The sequence below is a fragment of the Psammomys obesus genome, unplaced genomic scaffold (assembly GCF_907164565.1).
Source record: "Psammomys obesus unplaced genomic scaffold, mPsaObe1.curated_primary_1811, whole genome shotgun sequence".
Lineage (NCBI taxonomy): Eukaryota > Metazoa > Chordata > Mammalia > Rodentia > Muridae > Psammomys > Psammomys obesus.
Genome location: NW_026585504.1, coordinates 49,837,525 through 49,857,825, shown reverse-complemented (window position 1 = coordinate 49,857,825; position 20,301 = coordinate 49,837,525).

Genomic DNA, 20,301 nt, shown 5'->3' with positions numbered 1-20,301 from the left:
AGGCAGTCCCTCTTCCCATTACTATGTAACCCACTTGGACACTGAACTGCCATGGGCTACACCTGTGCAGGGGTTCCAGGTCATCTCCACGAATAGTCCTTGGTTGGAGTATGAGTCTCTGGGAAGTTCCCTGTGTTCAAATTATCTTGTTCTATGCTCTCCTTGTTGGAGTTCCCGTCCACTCCAGCTCTTACTATTTCCCACTTCTTACATAAAATTCCATTCACTCTGCCCCTCAGTTGGCCATCAGGCTCAGCATCTGCTTTGACAGTCTATACTGCAGAAGCTTTCAGAGGCCCTCTGTGGCAGGTTTCAAGGTTGTTTCCTGTTTTCTTCTGGCTTTCAGAGGTCCTCTGTAGCAGGTTCCGAGGTTGTTTCCTATTTTCTTTTTCTTCTGATGTCCATCTTCTTTGCCTTTCAGGATGGGGATTGAACATTTTAGTTAGGGTCCTCTCTTTTGTTAGTTTGTTTAGCTGTACAGATTTTAGTGGGTTTATTCTATATTGTATGTTTATATGAGTGAGTATATCCATGCGTGTCTTTTTGCTTCTGGGACAACTCACTCAGGATGATCCTTTCCAGGTCCCACCATTTACCTGCAAATTTCATGATTTCCTTATTTTTCATTGCTGAGTAATACTCCATTGTATAGATGTACCACAGTTTCTGCATCCATTCTTCAGTTGAGGGGCATCTGGGTTGTTTCCAGCTTCTGGCTATTACAAATAAAGCAGCTACAAACAGGGTTGAGCAAATGTCCTTTTTGTGTACTTGAGCCTCTTTTGGGTATATGCCTAGGAGTGGTATGGCTGGATCTTGAGAAAGCACTGTTCCTAGTTGTCTGAGAAAGCGCCAGATCGATTTCCAGAGTGGTTGTACCAGTTTACATTCCCACCAGCAGTGAAGAAGGGTTCCCCTTTCTCCACAACCTCTCCAGCATGTGTTGTCCCTTGAGATTTTCATCTTGGCCATTCTGATGGGTGTAAGGTGAAATCTCAGGGTTGTTTTGATTTGCATTTCCCTAATGGCTAATGAGGTTGAGCATTTCTATAAGTGCTTCTCTGCCATTCGATATTCCTCTGCAGAGAATTCTCTCTTTAGCTCTGTTCCCCATTTTTTAAGTGGATTACTTGGTTTGTTGCTTTTCTGCTTCTTTAGTTCTTTATATATATTGGATATGAGTCCTCTGTCAGATAAAGGGTTGGTGATGATTCTTTCCCAATCTGTAGGCAGTCGCTTTGTTTTGATGATGGTGTCCTTTGCTTTACAGAAGCTTTTCAATTTCATGAGGTCCCATTTATTGATTGTTGCTCTTAGAGCCTGTGCTGTTGGTGTTCTGTTCAGGAAGTTGTCTCCTGTACCAATGAGTTCTAGGGTATTCCCCACTTTTTTTTCTAGCCGATTTAATGTGTCTGGTTTTATGTTGAGGTCTTTGATCCACTTGGATTTCAGTTTTGTGCAGGGTGATAAGGATGGATCTATTTTCATTTTTCTACATGTAGACATCCAGTTGGACCAGCACCATTTGATAAAGATGCTATCTTTTTTCCATTGTATTGTTTTGGCATCTTTGTCAAAAATCAGGTGTCCGTAAGTGTGTGGGTTTATTTCTGGGTCTTCTGTTCGATTCCATTGATCCACCATTCTGTTTCTATGCCAATACCATGCAGTTTTTATAACTGTTGCTCTATGGTACAGCTTGAGATCAGGGACGGAGATACCTCCAGAAGATCTTTTATTGTAGAGGATTGTTTTAGCAATTCTCGGTTTCTTGTTATTCCATACGAAGTTGAGAATTTTTCTTTCCAGCTCTGTAAAGAATTGTGTTGGCAATTTGATGGGAATTGCATTAAATCTGTAGATTGCTTTTGGTAAGATGGCCATTTTTACTATGTTAATCCTGCCAAGCCATGAGCATGGGAGATCTTTCCATCTTCTCATATCTTCCTCTAATTCTTTCTTCAGAGACTTGAAATTTTTTTCATACAAGTCTTTGACTTGCTTGGTTAGGGTTACACCAAGGTACTTTATGTCATTTGTGGCTATTGTGAATGGTGTTGTTTCTCTAATTTCTTTCTCAGCCCTTTTGTCTTTTGTATACAGGAGTGCTACTGATTTTTTTTGAGTCAATTTTGTATCCGGCCACTTTGCTGAAGGTGTTTATCAGCTGTAGGAGTTCCCTGGTAGAGTTTTTGGGGTCACTCATATATACTATCATATCATCTGCAAATAGTGATAATTTGACTTCTTCCTTTCCCATCTGTATCCCCTTGATCTCCTTCGACTGTCTTATTGCTCTAGCAAGGACTTCCAGCACTATGTTGAAGAGATATGGAGAGAGTGGGCAGCCTTGTCTTGTCCCTGATTTCAGAGGGATTGCTTTAAGTTTCTCTCCGTTCAGTTTGACGTTGGCTATAGGCTTGCTGTATATCGCCTTTACTATGTTTAGATATGTGCCTTTAACACAAGATTTTTTACACCCCACAATGGCTTCACACTGGCTATTTGGCTAATGTTGACTTTGAGGGGTTTTTTTTGTTTTGTTTTGTTTTGTTTTTCATTAGTTACATTTTATTGACTCTGTATCCCAGCTGTATCCTGCTCCCTCATTCCCTCCCAATCCCAACCTCCCTCCCTCATCTCTTCCCTGCCCTTTTCCAAGTCCACTGATTGGGGAGGACCTCCTCCCCTTTCATCTGACCCTGTTTTATCAGGTATCATTAGGACTGGCTGCAAAGTCCTCCTCTGTGGCCTAGCAATAAAGATAAACACTACCTCAGGGTAAAAGGCTGGAAAAAATGTCTTTCAAGCGAAGAGACCCAGAAAATAAGCTGGCGTAGCTATTAAACATTTTTATTAATGGATTTTCTTTTTCTGTCTTAGCTGTTTTGGAGAGAAAGTATATCAAAAGCAATGCCAATTTTTACAGAGTAAAGCAATTACGGAATGACGAAAATCAGTGCAAACAATGAGATCAATAAACCTTTTGACAGGAATCAACCTGTAGATGTTCATTAATAATAAAATTAGTCTTAAATTATAATAATATCCATATATTTCAAATTCATAAGTGCCTTATTTAAAAATTGAAGGAATTTTAATGTTTTATTTGATTTATTCTTTGAACACAGGGGTCTTCCCAGATACTCATACTCTAACCAAGTACCATGCATGGAGATAACCTAGAAACCCTGCACAGATGTAGCCCATGGCAGTTTAATGTCCAAGTGGGTTACATAGTAATGGGAAGAGGGACTGCCTCTAATATAATCTGATTGGCCTGCTCTTTGATCACCTCCCCTTGAGGGGGTAGCAGCTTTACCAGGCCACAGAAAATGACAATGCAGCCACTCCTAATGAGATCTGATAGAATAAGATCAGAAAGAAGGAGAGGAGGACCTCCCCTATCAGTGGACTTGGGGAGGGGCATGCATGAAGAAGGGGGAGGGAGGGAGTGTTTCGGAGGGGAGAAGGGAGGGGCTTATGAGGGGATACAAAGTGAATAAAATGTAATTAATAAAAAAATAAAAAAAGAATATAAAATAAAAAAAAGAAAAAGAAAATATCATGCACATGTATAATACATTCTGATTATAATCACCTACCCCATAATCCTTTCCTTAGGGGTAATGGTTTAAACTCTTTACCTGATCATGATTAGCTTCAGTAAGTGGAATCTATTTAGAAAAAGCATCCATTTCTCTTAGGTTTTCCAATTTTGTGGAATACAGGCTGTTGAAGTAAGACCTGATGATTCTTTGGTTTTCCTCAGTGTCTGTTGTTATGTCCCCCTTTTCGTTTCTGATTTTGTTAATTTGGATACTATCTCTCTGACTATTACTTTGGCTAAGGTTTTTTCAATCTTGTTGATTTTGCTCTCGGTCTCTTTGATCTTTGTATTGTTCATTTTGTTTCTAAATTATAGGTTTCAATTTTGAGTCTGATTACTTGATTCTTTTTTGCCTTTTACTCCTTTTGGGTGTGATTTCTTTTCTTTTCTTTTCTTTCTTTCTTTCTTTCTTTTCTTTTTTTAATTCTAAAGCTTTTAGATGTGCTTTTAAATTTCTAATAGGAAAACTCTCCAACTTCTTTATGAAGGGACTTAGTGCTATGAATGTTCCCCTAGTGCTGTTTTCATAGTGTCCCACAAGTTTGGGTATATTGTGCCTTGATTTTCATTGAATTCTAAAATGTTTTTAATTTCTTTCTTTATTTCTTCCTTGATCCAGGCATCACTGAGTAGGAAGTTGTTCCATTTCCATGTGTGTGTGTAGGCTTTCTGTTCTTTTTGTTGTTGTTGGGTTCCAGCTTTAATCCATGGTGGTCTGATAAGATACAAAGGTTTATTTCAATCTTGTATTTGTTCAGGCTTGCTTTGTGACAGAGTATATAGTCAATTTTTGAGAAGGTTCTGTGAGGCACTAAGAAGAATGTATATTATTTTGTGTTTTTTTGTGAAATATCTGCTGGGTACATTTGATTCCTGACATTTCTTAGTTTTGTTATTTCTCTGTTTAGTTTCTGTCTTGATGATCTGTCCATTGGTTACAGTGGAGTGTTGAGTTTTTCCACTATTAATGTGTGGGGTCAAAGTGTGATTCACACGTTAGTAATGTTTCTTTTATGAATGTGAGTGCCCTTGCATTTGGGGCATAGATGTTCAGAATTGAGAGGTCATGTTGGTGTATTTTTTCTTTGATGAGTATGAAATGTCATTTCTCATCTCTTTAAATTAATTTTTGTTGAAAGCCTATTTTATTAAATGCCAAAATAGCTACTCCAGCTTGCTTCTTGGGTTTGTTTGCTTGGAAAACCTTTTTCCAGCCCTTTATTCTGAGGTAATGTCTATCTTTATTGTTAAGATATGTTTCTTTTATGTAGTTTTTACACCCATTTTGTTAGTTTTTCTCTTGTTATTGGGGAGTTGAGGCCATTGATAGTGATAGATGCTAATGAGCAGTGGTTGCTAATTCCTATCATTTTGTGGGTGGTGGTAGAATGTTTGGTGTGTGTGTGTGTGTGTGTGTGTGTGTGTGTGTGTGTGTGTTCTTTTGGTTTTGCTGATGTGAGGTTATTTATTTCATCTGTTTTCCTGGATATAGTTAGCCTCCTTGTGTTGGAGTTTTAGTTTTAATATATTCTGTGGTTCTTGAACTGTGGCTAGGTACTGTTTACATCTGTTTTTCTTGTGGAATATCCTCCTTCTATGGTGATTAAAATCTTTGCTGGGTATAGTAGTCAGGGCTGACATTTGTGGCCTTATAGTGTCTGTAAGATATCTGCTCAGGCCCTTCTGGCTTTCTGAGTTTCTGGTGAGAAGTCATGTGTAATTCAGATAGACCTGCCTTTATATGTGACTTTGCCTTTTTTCCTTGCAGTTTTTAATATTTTTTTTCTTTGCTTTGTACATATAGTGTTTTGATTGTCATATGGTGAGAGGATTCTTTTTCTGCTCTAATCTATTTGGTGTTCTGAAGGCCTCTTTTCTATTTAAAGGCATCTTTCTTTTTGTTCGGGAAATTTTATTCTATAATTTGTTGAAAATATTTTCTGGGCCTCAGAGCTGGGAATACTCTCTTTCTCTTATTCCTAGCATTCTTAAGTTTTGTCTGTTCAGAGTGACCTTGGTTTCTTGGATGATTTGTGTCATAGACTTTTTAGATTTAAGATTTTCTTCAATAGGTGTATCGATTGCTTTGATTGTATCTTCTACACCTGGGATTTCTTCTTCCACCTTTCCTATTCCATAGGTGATGCTTTTCTTTATTACTTTTATTTCCATTTTAGATTTTTGAACTATTTTGTTCATTTCATTCTCCCTTTTGACTGTATTTTTCTATATTACTTTAAGGGATTTATTCAATTTCTTCACCTGTTTGTATATTCTTGTATGACTTTGAGGGTTTTACTTCCTACTTTTAAGGTCTCTATCATTTTCAAAACCTTATATTTAAGATGGTTTTCTTGCACTTCAGGTATGATAGTATTTCCAGGGATTGTTGTCAAAGAAGAGTTGGTTTCCCGTGGTGTCATGGTGTCATGTGCATTTTGTTGCTTTTGTTCTTACACTGGCCTCTAGCCATCTGGTTTCTTGTGTTAGCAGGCCTGGTGGTCCCTGATGTCCAAGCTGTTCAGAGGTAGACAGAGAGAGATTCAAGATAAATGCTGCTCAGGCACCCTAAAGCCTCCTTAGGATGGACAATGGGAAATAAGGCTCATGTACTGCTCACCTCTCCTGGGTCTACTGGTAGTGTCCCTGGTGGACCAGGCAATTCAGGAGTAGGCAGAGTGAGCTCCAACCTGAATGCCACTCAGTTGCCTCACAGAGCTCCTCAGAATGTTGGACAATGGGGGGTCCCTATGATTTCTTTGAACATATTTATGCACACTCTTTTAAATTGTTTCAAAATTTATATCTCACTTTCTCTGTAGGCCATTCCTATGGGATTCAAAAGTTTTTCAGGAGACATGTCTTAGCTTCCCATGTTGTTCATTGGAGTTTGAGCATCTGGAGTTAGGTTATTTGAGTTTGTGTGTGTGTGTGTGTGTGTGTGTGTGTGTAATATGTCTGTCTATACAGAGGAAAAAAGTCTATAGTTAAGCTTTATTTTATATTTTAGTTTCAGTGTTTACAAGGTTCAGAAAGAACTAGGTTGTAGTAAGGAGGAAGAGTCATTTTCACCCAATAGACTGTTGTTAGCCCCGGTCTTTATCTCCAACACTTCTACTGAGAAAAGAAAAGTATCTCTAAAAACAGTTAGTAGACATGGTTAGACACACTATAAAAATGGAGTAAGAGTTAACTAAAAATTAACAATCATTTCTTAAATACCAATGTTTTTCAGGAGTAAAAAACTCAGTTTTGTGTGTACTATTTTATTTGTCACAGTGAATAGGAACAGATAGTATAAAAGTGAGAGGAGAAAAAAGGCAGGGTATGAATAGCCATTTGGATTAAATTACAAGAGAGGAAAAAGAAGAGGGAACACAATACAGGATATTATGCAGGGGACAAAAAGAGAATAATGAGGTCAAAGGGGAGGGTATGAGAGAATTTGGTATAAAAGTCCTTGTAAGGGGAACGATAAGAACAGGAAACCATGTAAAGTCAAGAAGCCACATCTCAGGAAGCTGAGCTGCAAAAACAGGCAAACCAGGCCAGTTACTGAAACATAAGAGATGAAAATAGAGACAGTTTTAATTACTATTGCTCTGTAGTACAGCTTGAGATTGGGGATGGAGATACCTCTAGATGATCTGTTGTTGTACAGGGTTGTTTTGGAGATTCTGGGTTGTTTCTCCATATGAAGCTGAGAATCTTTTTTTCAAGGTCTGAAAAGAATTGAGTTGGTATTTTGATGGGAATTGCATTGAATCTATAGACTGCTTTTGGCAGAATGGCCATTTTCACAATGTTAGTCCTACCAATCCATGAGCACGGGAGATCTTTCCATCTTCTGAGATCTTGTCCGATTTCTTTCTTCAGAGAATTGAAGTTTTTCTCAAACAGATCTTTCACTTGCTTGGTTAGAGTCACACCAAGTTACTTTATGTTATTAGTGGCTATTGTGAAGGGTGTTGTTTCCCTAATTTCTTTCTCAGCCTTTTTGTCTTTGGTGTACAGGAGGGCTTCTGATTTTTTTTTAGTTGATTTTGTATCCTGCCACTTTGCTGAAGGTGTTCATCAGCTGAAGGAGTTTTCTGGTTGAAATTTTCGGTCGCTCATATATACTATCATATCATCTGCAAATAGTGACACTTTCACCTCTTCCTTTCTGATTTTTATCTCCTTGATCGCCTTTAGTTGTCTTATTGCTCTGGCTAGGGCTTCAAGTACTATGTTGAAGAGATATGGAGACAGTGGGCAGCCTTGTCTTGTCGCTGATTTCAGTGGGATTGATTTAAGTTTCTCTCCATTGAGTTTGATGTTGGCTATAGGCTTGCTGTATATTGCCTTTACTATCTTTAGGTATGTGCCTTGTATCCCTGATCTCTCCAAGACTTTAAACATAAATGGGTGTTGGAAAAAGCATTTGTCAAATGCTTTTTCAGCATCTAAGGAGATGATCATGTGGTTTTTCTCCTTCATTTTGTTTATGTGGTGGATTACATTGATGGATTTCCATATGTTGAACCACCCTTGCATTCCTGGGATGAAGCCTACTTGGTCATGGTGGATGATATCTTTGATGTGTTCTTGGATTCGGTTTGCAAGTATTTTATTGAGTATTTTTGCATCAATGTTCATAAGAGAGATATGTCTGAAGTTCTCTTTTTTTGTTGGATCTTTGTGTGGTTTAGGTATCAAGGTGACTGTGGCTTCATAGAATGAGTTTGGTAGTGTTCCTTCTGTTTCTATTTTGTGGAATAGTTTGAGGAGAGTTGGTGTTAGCACTTCTTTGAAGGTCTTGTAGAATTCTGCGCTGAAGCCATCTGGTCCAGGATTTTTTTTTTTTTTTTTTTTTTTTGGAGGGGAGACTGTTAATGACTGCTTCAATTTCCTTGATAGGGCTATTCAGTCTTTCTACCTGATCTTGGCTTAATTTTGGTAGATGGATTCTGTCAAGAAAATTATCCATTTCATTTTGATTTTCAAATTTTGTGCCATATAGGTTTTTGTAAGTATGACCTAATAATTGTTTGGATTTCCACAGTGTCTGTAGTTATGTCCCCATTTTCATTTCTGATTTTGCTGATTTGGATAGGTTCTCTCTGCTTTTTTAGTTAGCTTGGCTAACAGAGAATTCTCAATAGAGGAATATCAAATGGCAGAGAAACACTTAAAGAAATGCTCAACCTCATTAGCCATTAGAGAAATGCAAATCAAAACGACCCTAAGATTTCACCTTACACCCATCAGTATGACCAAGATGAAAAACTCAAGCGACAACACATGCTGCAGAGGTTGTGGAGAAAGGGGAACCCTCCTCCATTGCTGGTGGGAATGTAAACTAGTACAACCACTTTGGAAGTCAATCTGGCGCTTTCTCAGACAATTAGAAATAGTGCTTCATCAAGACCCAGCTATACCACTGCTAGGCATATACCCAAAATACACTCAAGTACACAATAAGGACATTTGCTGAACCACATTTGTAGCAGCTTTATTTGTAATAGCCAGAACCTGGAAACAACACAGATGTCCATCAACAGAGGAATGGATACAGAAATTGTGGTATTTTTACACAATGGAATACTACTCAGCAATCAAAAAAGAGGAAATCATGAAATTTGCAGGCAAATGGTGGGATCTAGAAAAGATTATTCTGAGTGAAGTATCCCAGAAGGACAAAGACAAACATGGAATATACTCACATATATAAACCTAAATGATGTGATAAACATAATGAAATCTATACACCTAAAGAAGAGACATGAGGTATGATGATCAATCCTCATTTAGAAAAACAAATGGGATATGCATTGAACATATGACAGGAGTCTACCGCAGAAGGCATCTGAAAGACTCTACCTAGCAGTGTTCCACAGTAGATACTAAGACTCATAACTAAACCTTCAGCAGAGTGCAGGGAATCATATGAAAGAAGGGGAGTTTGATGTAGAAAGGATAGGAGCTCCACATGGACCAAACATATCTGGGCACAGGTTCTTTTCTGAGATGGACACTCAACCAAAGACCATGAGTGGATAAAACCTAGAACCTCTGCTCGGATGTGACCCGTGATAGCTCAGTAACCAATTGGTTTCCCATAGTAAGGGGAACAAGGACTATTTCTAACAGGAACTCAATGACTGGCTCTTTGACTTCCCATCCCACAAGGGAGGAGCAGTATTGTTAGGCCACAGAGGAGGACTTTGCAGCCAGTCCTGAAAATACCTGACAAAACGGAGTCATATGAAAGGGGAGGAGGTCCTCCCCTATCAGTGGACTTGGAAAGGGGCAGGGAGGAGATGAGGGAGAGAGGGTGGGATTGGGGAGGGAATGAGGGAGGGGGATACAGCTGGGATACAGAATTAACACAATGTAACTAATAAGAAAAATAAAATTAAAAAAAGAATAGAGACAGAAAGAGTAAGGAAGCAAAAGGGAATCACTCAATGCTTACTGAGCAGGACTCAGTGGACATGACAAATTGATATTTGCTATTAAATAAGGGAAAAATTGATGTAGAATGGAGAGATAGTGTTGTGGGGATCTAGAATTGGGAACTGTTTGTCTTTATTGTTACTTTCAATTTGAGCCTCTTGAAATTCCATTACCAGATCACAGGAGCCTGTCTAACTGCAGAAGACTGTGTTGGGTGGGCCTGTTCTCTTCTTTAGATCTCCTTTTGTTGGCTGGATGACATATGCTGATCTAGTCCTCAGGCATGTAAGTCAGGTCTAAGATGCTGGCCACTATTCTGTGGGTTATAATTGTGAATGTTTTTTCTGGCCTTGTGTAGCACTCCCTACTATCTCGTATGGTGCACGGAGTTTGTGTGAAACTTCCTGTGTAGAATTTTTTCCTATCATGTTTTTAGCTTACTGAAAGCTTCATGGATCTATTCAAACTTTCTTTTCTACAGTAGTATTCTGATGCAAGGTTTTGGAATGACATCATGTGATACTTGCTCTCAGAAGAAACTGTTGGTATAATGTTATTTTTTTTTAATGTATACACCTTACCCTTGTTCATTTAAATATTGATTTCTCCCCCACCCCACTCCCAACTCTTGGTTTCAATCTGGACATTGCATTGTGATACTCATTATAAGCATCTTGTCTCAACTCTTGTGTAAACAGGACAAAATAAAGCAACTAGATACAATGTTGTGCAATGGGAGGAGCCAGAGGACAGGAAAGAGGGGAGGAGCTAGAGAGCAGGAAAAGAGAGGAGTAGAAGGGGTGAGAGGAGAAGGAAGAGGAGAGATCTTGGAGGCAAGGAACATGAACCAGACCTAAGATTTCACAAAAAGCAAGTATAATGTGGGAAATCTAAATGTTAGGAAACTGAGAGCTTGGAGGTTTAGGAGGGAGTAAATATTGCCCAGCATTGTGTTCTAGGTTAACTAAAAACCCAGTCTCTGTGTGGTGATTTGGTTATACAGCTGCTGAGGATTAACAGCAGCATTACTAGAAGATAAACCTATAGTAAATATTAATCGTCTCCTACAACAAGAAACAAAGAAAGTCAAGATTTGCATCTGAATTGAAGAATAGATTTCTAGTATACTGCTGCATAAAGTTTCCTTTTTGATTAACACTTTCTATGTTAGAGGGAAGATCACTAAGGAAAACGATATTAAAGAGGAAGTAAAACAGCCAGATGTTCTAAGTGTAGGTCACCCTTTCCATCCTGCTAAAGAAGCTTGTTAACCTAAGGTAGTCCCAGAAACTGATCATACTACTAGGAGCCTTCCCTTCCAAGATTATATAAAAGTAGGGACTGATGAAAAGCTTCTAGTACAATTTAGCTACTTAGAAAGGCTCAGCTTAGTCAAGCCACCAGGAAGAAACATATCAGTGAATCTGGCTGGAAAAAGCAAAAAACTTGCTAAACTGTTCAGAAGGGGATCAAAACAGTTGAGCCCCCTGGAAAGAATATCCTCCAAACTGTTGAGCCACCTGTAGTATGTATAATATCTCCATTTTTCAGCTTTCATGAACTTCACCCATGCTTGGTTAGGCATTTCAAATGCAGCTGTCTTTGAATCATTTTTTTGCTCCTGTTAGTAACCCCCTCACCCATATTCCCAATAAGAAAGCCCCAACACTCGGTTTATTAAGTTGGACTTTGGAGGTATCCTTCTTTAGTTATCATCAGGTCACTATTTGTGATGAGTAGATTTTTGCTCTTGTATCTCTAAGCAATAGTGTCACTCCACATATACACAGAACCAAAGACAAGAGAAATCCTTAGCCTCGGAATGTCTGTTGATGGTTCCTGATGAGAGGCTGAAACTAATGTCCGTGTTAATTCAAGCTGTCTTTGAAGCTTCTTTAACACACTCTTGTTTTTTACTATGTGCTCTATCCTGTCATTATAAGAATAGCCTTCAGAATACTTTGTTCCTGTTGTATAAATGAATACAGAACCAAATAAAGTTCTTATGCATGAAAGAATCTATAAGAGCCAGGAGCAGTGGTGCACTCTTGTAATCCCAGCACCCATGGAGCAAGAGACAAGCAGATCTCTGTAAGTTCAAGGCCAGCCTGGTCTACAAAGAGAGTCCAGGACAGGCAAGGCAACACAGAAAACCTTCTCTCCAAAACCAATCCAAACCAAACCAAACCAACTAACCAACCAACCAAACAAAAAAGTCTCTATGATACTGTAGGGATTGAGACTTCCTCTACAGTACTTAAAAGTAAAAAAAAAAAAAAATGGGGCTATGATGCTATCTCTATTGGTAAAGTATTTATTTGTCTCACAGATACAAAGACTTGGTTTTAGTCTCCCTAACCCTGGTAAAAGTTGCTGCTCATGGTGGCATATGCTTATCCTCTCAGCACTGGAGAGGTACAGACCGCTGGCTACCTGGGACTTTCATGGAAAGCCACTCTAGCCTAAATCATGAGCTCCAAGCCAACTAAAGCCTCTGCAGAAAATAAAATAATAGTCAGGAGAGATAGCATCAGAGGCATGGCATCCGATATTGTCCTCTAGTCTTCATATGCACACGTGCACCTATAAACAATGCAGCACCTGCATACATATGTACAAAATAAATTTTTAAATGAATAAAATTTAAATCTAAAATTTGATACCAGCCATTTTAGTAGCGTAAGTTTCAGTTCACCTTAAAGGAAGCACCAAGACACTTCATTAACCACACCTGTCTCCTGACTACTGCTTGAATTAAAGAAGTCATAATCCAGCATTTTCCAGGGCATTTGTTGCACCAGGATTGTCCATGGTGATTCTTACTGCTATAGGTTTTAGCTTGTGCTAGTTTCAATTCTGTCTGTACTAGGGGACATTCCCAATTATGTAAAAAGAAAATGAGTTAGCAGGTTTAAGTCTTCTGATAATATTACCAAATGCAGACATGGTTAATTAAACTTGAACAAACAGAACATTGTTCAAACGTCATTAATTTGATAGTAACTTTAGAAAACTATTTTTATTAAATTAGTGTTTACTTTAGATGTGATAAAGTCTTCTTCAGTAAGCTAAGCACATGAACTGAATACTTAAGGGAATAATATACTTACAAACTCTTATGTATTATTATATGTAAGGAAAATTCTTAAAAGTAGTTAAAACACATTATTTTTAATAGGGAAGTTCTCACTTCATTCTCTAGTTTGAAAATGATCAGGTGTAACCAATATTAGAATAGTCACCCCCAATCCTATGCCTTTCCCTCAAACACACCTCATTTCTGGCTTCCTCCCAGTGAGGTTTTCAACTCCGTAGATATTAAGCCACAGGATATCATCCTACCAATTCTTCATGATCTTGGTAGAAGACCCTGGGCTTATCTCTGCCTTTCGTCATTGCTTTTTAGATGAGAATCACTACATGCTCCTATTTCTTTCTCCCCACCTCCTGGTCTTTAGATAGTAAACATTTGAGATTATGGGGTTGATCTCATTTTTTTTTTCATTCTTTTAGTTTATTATCCTTTCATGTCCAGAACTTACTTTCTGAAATTACACATTTTTCAGATATTTTAGTTTATCCTTCAGTTGTTTCACATGGGTAGAGCTATGAGAGAAACTATTGTTCATGTTTTGAAATTCAGGCTGAGTACAGGGTCTAACATTGAGTCTCATCGCAAATTTGAAGCTAATAGTCTAGATAATTAATACATTTTTCTCACCATTTATATAGCATTCTTTGTGAAATATTTATATTTGTTATGTGTTATTTTCTATTTATAACAAATTTTATATTTATAACAAATATTTATATTTGTTATGTGTTATGTGTTATTCCATTCATATATCACTATTTTATCCCCAAAGCAACCTTGTAAAGAATAATTAACTTTATTCTCCAAGTGTTAATGTTGAATATTTTATTTATATCCATATATGTTGTGTGCCTCAAGATCCATTGTACTTTTTGAAATAAGAATATAGTTGTCATTAAAGAAGTTTATGGAGGAAGATAAAGAAATTTACTCATATTTTTCAAATCTGAGATGAGTTCCTCCTTGTGTATATGTATTCATTTCATCTACCATTTCCTTTCTGTTTGGAAATATACTTCATACATTAAAATTCAAATATTTGAAAAGTCTCTCATTTTTAAAAATAACTCTTTGATATTGTTTAATTTTTGAAAAATTATTACTTTAATCAGATGTAAAACTGTGGTTTAACTAATTTTTTAATTAGTTAAAATTGACTCCAAAATTCCTCAAAGAGAAGGAACAAAGCATCAAATCAAAATAAGACACAGATAAAACGAACTGCAAGGTGGAATGTTTAAATTAAGCCAGGCTAATAATCAACTGAAATACCTCAACTTGTTAGCTTAAATTTGAGAATTCTTCAGGTTTGATTGAAAGAGAAATATCAAATCTAATAAGGCAATATTTTAAGAAAACACACTATTAATGTAAAGATGTTAATAAGTTAAAAGTAAAAATATTGAGAAAGACAATCATGCATGTTAACACTGTTCAAAAGTAATCTAGAGTAACTACCTTAAAATCAGACAAAATAGTTTTTAGATAAAAAAATTGCAAACAAAGCTCAAGGATGATTTTATAAGGATACAGCAGTAAATATATCAAGTGAATGTAATGATAATAAAAACATATCTACTTAATACCAGGGCTATAGAATAAAAGAACAACTGGCTGATTTTAATGCGCTTCTTTCAAAAATTGATGAAACAATTACCAGAAAATTAGTAAGAATACAAAGACTTAGGACAGCCCTGGAGACCAGCATGCCCTAAATTAATGTTGTGGAGCACTGCTCGCCAAGAGCAGAGTGCATATTTTTTTTCAAGTGCACATGAAATGTTTTCAAAGACTGTCCACATGCTGAGTATAAAGAAAGACTCAATGAAGTTAAATTGATTCAGATCATACAAAGCCTGTTCTCTACTCCAATGGAATTAGTAGAAATCAATTATATAAAGATACCTTGAATACAACTGATTATTTGGCAGCTACTGAACATGCTTCAAATAAACAATATTCACAGAAGAAATCAAAAGGGAACTTTGAAGCTTTAAAATGGAAGAAAATGAAAATATTATACATCACAATCGTTGACATACTTCTATTCAGGGAGACACCCATGACACAAACACTAACATTTAAGAGATGTTCTTTTTTTTTCATATGTCTTTTTAAATTTTTTATTAGTTACTCCGTATTCCAGCTGTATCCCGCTCCCTTATTCCCTCCCAAGCCCTCCCTCCCTCATCTCCTCCCTGCCCCTTTCCAAGTCCACTGCTTAGGGATAACCTCCTCCCCTTTCATCTGACCTTGTTTTATCAGGTATCTTCAGGACTGGCTGCAAAGTCCTCCTCTGTGGCCTAACAGAACTGCTCCTCCCTTAGGGGGTGGGGAGGCCAAAAAGCCAGCCATTGAGTTCCTGTCAGAAATAGTCCATGTTCCCTTACTATGGGAAACCAACTGGTTACTGAGCTACCAAGGGCTTCATCCGAGCAGAGGTTCTAGGTTATATCCATACATGGTCCTTGGTGGAGTGTCAGTCTCATAAAAGACCCCTGTGCCCAGATATATTTGGTCCTTGTGGAGCTCCTATCCTTTCCAGGTCATACAAACTCCCCTTCTTTCATATGGTTCTGTGCACTCTGCCGAAGGTTTGGTTATGAGTCTTAGTATCTGCTTTGATACACTGCTAGGTAGAGTCTTTCAGAGACCCTCTGCAGTAGGCTCCTGTCCTGTTACTTTTTTTTCTCCCACGTCCAGTGCACCTCACATTTGTCTTTCTATTTGAGGATTGATCATCTTACCCGGGTCCTCTTTCTTGTTTATCTTCTTTAGGTGTATAGATTTCATTTTGTTTATCATATCTTATAGGACTATATGAGTGAGTATATACCATGTGTGTCTTTCTCCTTCTGGGATACCTCACTCAGAATAATCTTTTCTAGATCCCATCATTTGCCTGCAAATTTCATGATTTCCTCGTTTTTGATGGCTGAGTAGTTTTCCATTGTGTAAAAGTACCACAATTTCTGTATCCATTCCTCCATTGAAGAACATCTGTGTTGTTTCCAGGTTCTGGCTATTACAAATAAAGCTGCTACAAACATGGTTGAGCAAATGTCCTTGTTGTGTACTTGAGCAAATTTTGGGTATATCCCTAGGAGTGGTATAGCTGGCTCAAATAATCTCCTCTTAGGAAAAACATACTAAAAAAGAAGATATAAAGTAAGCAGAATAAAACAGAGAGCAAATAATTGCATAAAAATAAATAAAACAGAAATCAAAGAACTGGTTTCAAATCACTGAAATTATTACTCAGTAGTAAAAAACAAGGAAATCATGAAATTTGCAGGTAAATGGTAGGATCTGGAAAAGATCATCCGAGTGAGGTATTCCAGAAGCAGAAAGACACACAAGGTATATACTCACTCATATAGACATATAATATAGGATAAACCTACTAAAATCTGTACACCTAAAGAAACTAATCAAGAGGGAGGACTCTTGCTAAAATGCTCAGTTCCTATCCAGAAAGGCAACGAGGATGGACATCAGAAGAAGAAAAGAGGGAACAAGTCAGGAGCCTGCCACAGAGGACCTCTGAAAGGCTCTGCCCTGCAGACTATCAATGCAGATGCTGAGACTTATGGGCAACCTTTGGGCAGTGTGCAGGGAATCTTATGAAAGAAGTCGTTAACAGTAATATCTGGAGAGGACAGGAACTCCACAAGGAGAGCAACAGAACCAAAAGATCTGAGCACAAGGGTCTTTCCTGAGACTGATATTCTAACCAAGGACTATGCATGGAGATAACCTAAGGCCCCTGGACAAATGTACCCCATGGCAGTTCAGTATCCAAGTGGGTTCCATTGTAATAGGAACAGGGACTGTCTCTAACATGAACTGATTGGCCTGCTCTTTAATTACCTCCCCCCTGAGGGGGGAGCAGCCTTACCAGTCCACAGAAGATGACAATGCTGCCACTCCTGATGTGATCTGATAGACTAAGATCAGAAGGAAGGAGAGGAGGACCTCCCCTATCAGTGAGCTTGGGGAGGGGCATGCATGAAGAAGGGGGAGGGAGGGTGGGACCGGGAGGGGAGGAGGGAGGGGCTTATGGGGGAATACAAAGTGAATAAAGTGTATAAAGTGAATAAAATAAAATTAAATTAAAAAAGAAAATATTACAGTTTTAAAGCACTGCATTGGCTGTTGAGAAAGACAAAAAGAAAAGATAAAACACTTATCAGTTTTACTTTTTTCAAGAGTAGGAGCATTAGGTGAATTCCAATGGGTAACTCAAGTACATAAGGACATGCTGGACCACTTTCAAGATACATTGGGTGTAATAGGCAAATACCATGAAAGCAGAGAGTATTGAAGTTCATGTAGAAAGAATTACAGACAGAACACCTGAGTGACAGAACAAATCTCTGTCAAATCACTGCTCAATGAGTAAGCGCTGGGGTAAGGCCTGGAAATTAGCCAGTCTTTCAGTCATTATATAATTACATATTCCAGAAAGTTATGGAAAAGTGGTAAACACAAAATGAAAACAAACAAACTCCATTAGACAAACGTTTGTATGTTTAGCATTGTGAGTACCAGACAGTATTCTCATATCATTTACAACCAAAAATTATTGGGAAGATGTTTGGTACTATAAATGATCAACAAACAAGATCCAAGAGGAGAAACAATAACCAAGCATGCTTTCATCTCAATAGCTTAGATATGAGCAATTCATGATCAAAATCTGGCTATAAATAAAGACTGCATTACAAGTTAAAGGTAGTAACTGGAAATACAGTAGAAACACATACACTTACAAACACACAGACACCCAAAGTTTATATTAACCTGCAGTAAAATGTTTGAAGTGAAGTGTCCATTGAGAGTTGTGAAATACTCTGCTCAAACCTAAAGTATCAGGAGAAACTAATTCAAACCTGAGAAAGCATCACTAGCAAATTTAAAAATAATATTTTAAAGCAAATTTATATATATATGGATACACTGTTATTGTACCAATCAGTGTTTTCCTTGTTCAGCTGGATTTTGAATATTCTTATCAGAATGTTTTATGTAGCAACCTGTATTGATGGAAGTCTTGTCATTTACAACTCTTGTTCATATACATAAAACCAGGTTTAGGGTACATATTTGCATAGTGACAATTGAATTCACTGACACCTTGATTAAATTGTGTGTGTGTGTGTTTGCCTAGAGAGGTCAGAAGAGGAAGTTAAAATTTTTGACCCTGGAGTAGCCAGCATTTATGAGCCACCAGACATGGTTACTGGAACCTTGAATTGTGATGAGCCATCTCTCAAGTCCCTGGACTGAGTTTCCAGCACAGCTTCTTGAGTAGAGAGACTTAGTTCTCAGTTCTGTCCTGCAAAGAAGAGGGGCCTGTTTCCAGGCACGGCAGTGAGAAATGTCCTGCATGTTCCAGTCTTACATTTCTGCATTCAAGTGGTGGGTTTTGCTTCCTGCCAGCTTCATGCTGTGAGAAGCAAGGAAGACAGATTGCCCTTTGTGCCTTTTGTGGCAGTCCTGGCTGAACTGATCATCTGGATTCATGTTCACAGTGGTGTGTAGAGCTCTTTGGGATTTTTTGTTGTTGTTGCTGTTGTTTGTTTGTTTTTTTCTGCCTCTCAGCTCTGCAGAGGTTCTTCCCACAAAGCTTCATGACGTAGGTGTGCAGGTGAGTTTGTAAGCTGTTGTCTGGTAGTTCTCACTGACATCAGCCCTACCGCCCTTACCTCACCATAAGAATTTCACTGAGCCTCACCACCAATTGCATCTCTAGTTGTTGGACTTCTTCCTGACCCTGTGTACAAGAGGGAAACAATTCACTCGAATTCTTGCCTCTCACAACTGTTACTTGGTGCAGCTGTTTACTAACTTGCAATTATTCCTGCTTGCTCCTCCATGGAAAGCTCACCTGTGAGTACACATTTATTTACAGTTATGGTTCCTCACAAGAATAGAGATCAGTGTGCATTATCTCGATAATTTATTGGAGCTTTTCAATCTGGCATCTTACCTAGGATACTGAACCCATTTTCACCTATATAAAACTGACTCATGTCATCTTATACAAACATCTGAAATTTTTATTTTTCTCGTCTTTAATTCTGCAGTCTTAGCAACCATGTTAACATAAAATGTTAGTCCTAAAAGTATGTATTCTTTAATTCATAAATTTGTATATCTCATGAGAAGACTAGTTTCAAATACTCTCTGTGGCAATACCTGCTTCATAGAGAATGATTTATTTAGATTTCTGGGAAAAGTTTCAAAATTCAATTCAAAGGTCCATAAATTTTTTGTGAAACAGATATATTTCAAACATTTGTCTCCGCTCTCATTTTAAAAATAAAATAAAATCTGAGAAAGTAAACATGAACAAGAGTTGATGCTGTACCTAAGAGAAATTATTAATTACTATTAGATACAATTTCTGGGAGATGATGAATGTTTTAAAATTTTCATTGGCCTCTTGTTCATAGAATCAACTTATTCAAAATATGACTCTAAAATAATCCAGAGAGTTGTCAGAAAGACGTGTGCATATTTTAAAGGTACGAAATGTAGATGATGACAGGAATATATGTGAGTGTCCTTTAAAATGCAATCAAAAAGAAAATTTTCTACAAATCTTTTGTGACTTTTGAAAGTAGAGCACTTGATTTTTAAGCTAAATCCTAGAGAGACACTGAAATAAATCATTATAACAAAAAGTAAATTTGAAAGTGATATTCCTACTGAAAGGTTATGGCATACAGGTTGCTTTTAAAGCATGGGCTACCTTCCCTGTTTAACCATACTGTGAAACATACTAACATGGTCTGACTCCAGCCAGATTTTCTGACGTTATATATGTTCCTTCCAGAGGGAGGAGCCTACCACACAGACCTGACACTCCACAGTGAATGACAAAGTAAGCAGAGAACTACAATGAAAACAAAACAAAACAAAACTGAGATCCTGTTCACACGAGGTCAAAATTTACAGATAATAACGGCTAGAATCCTATGCACTGACTTTATAAACGTTGTTACAGAGTTTCTTAAACAGCTACTGTCTGACTAAAATGTGTCAACCAAGTAACTAATTGCAAATTTTTCAATACTTCACATCAAATAGTAAAGAGGAACTAGAAAAATAATCTTGATTCTATACTATATGATCAAATTCACCCAAAATATTA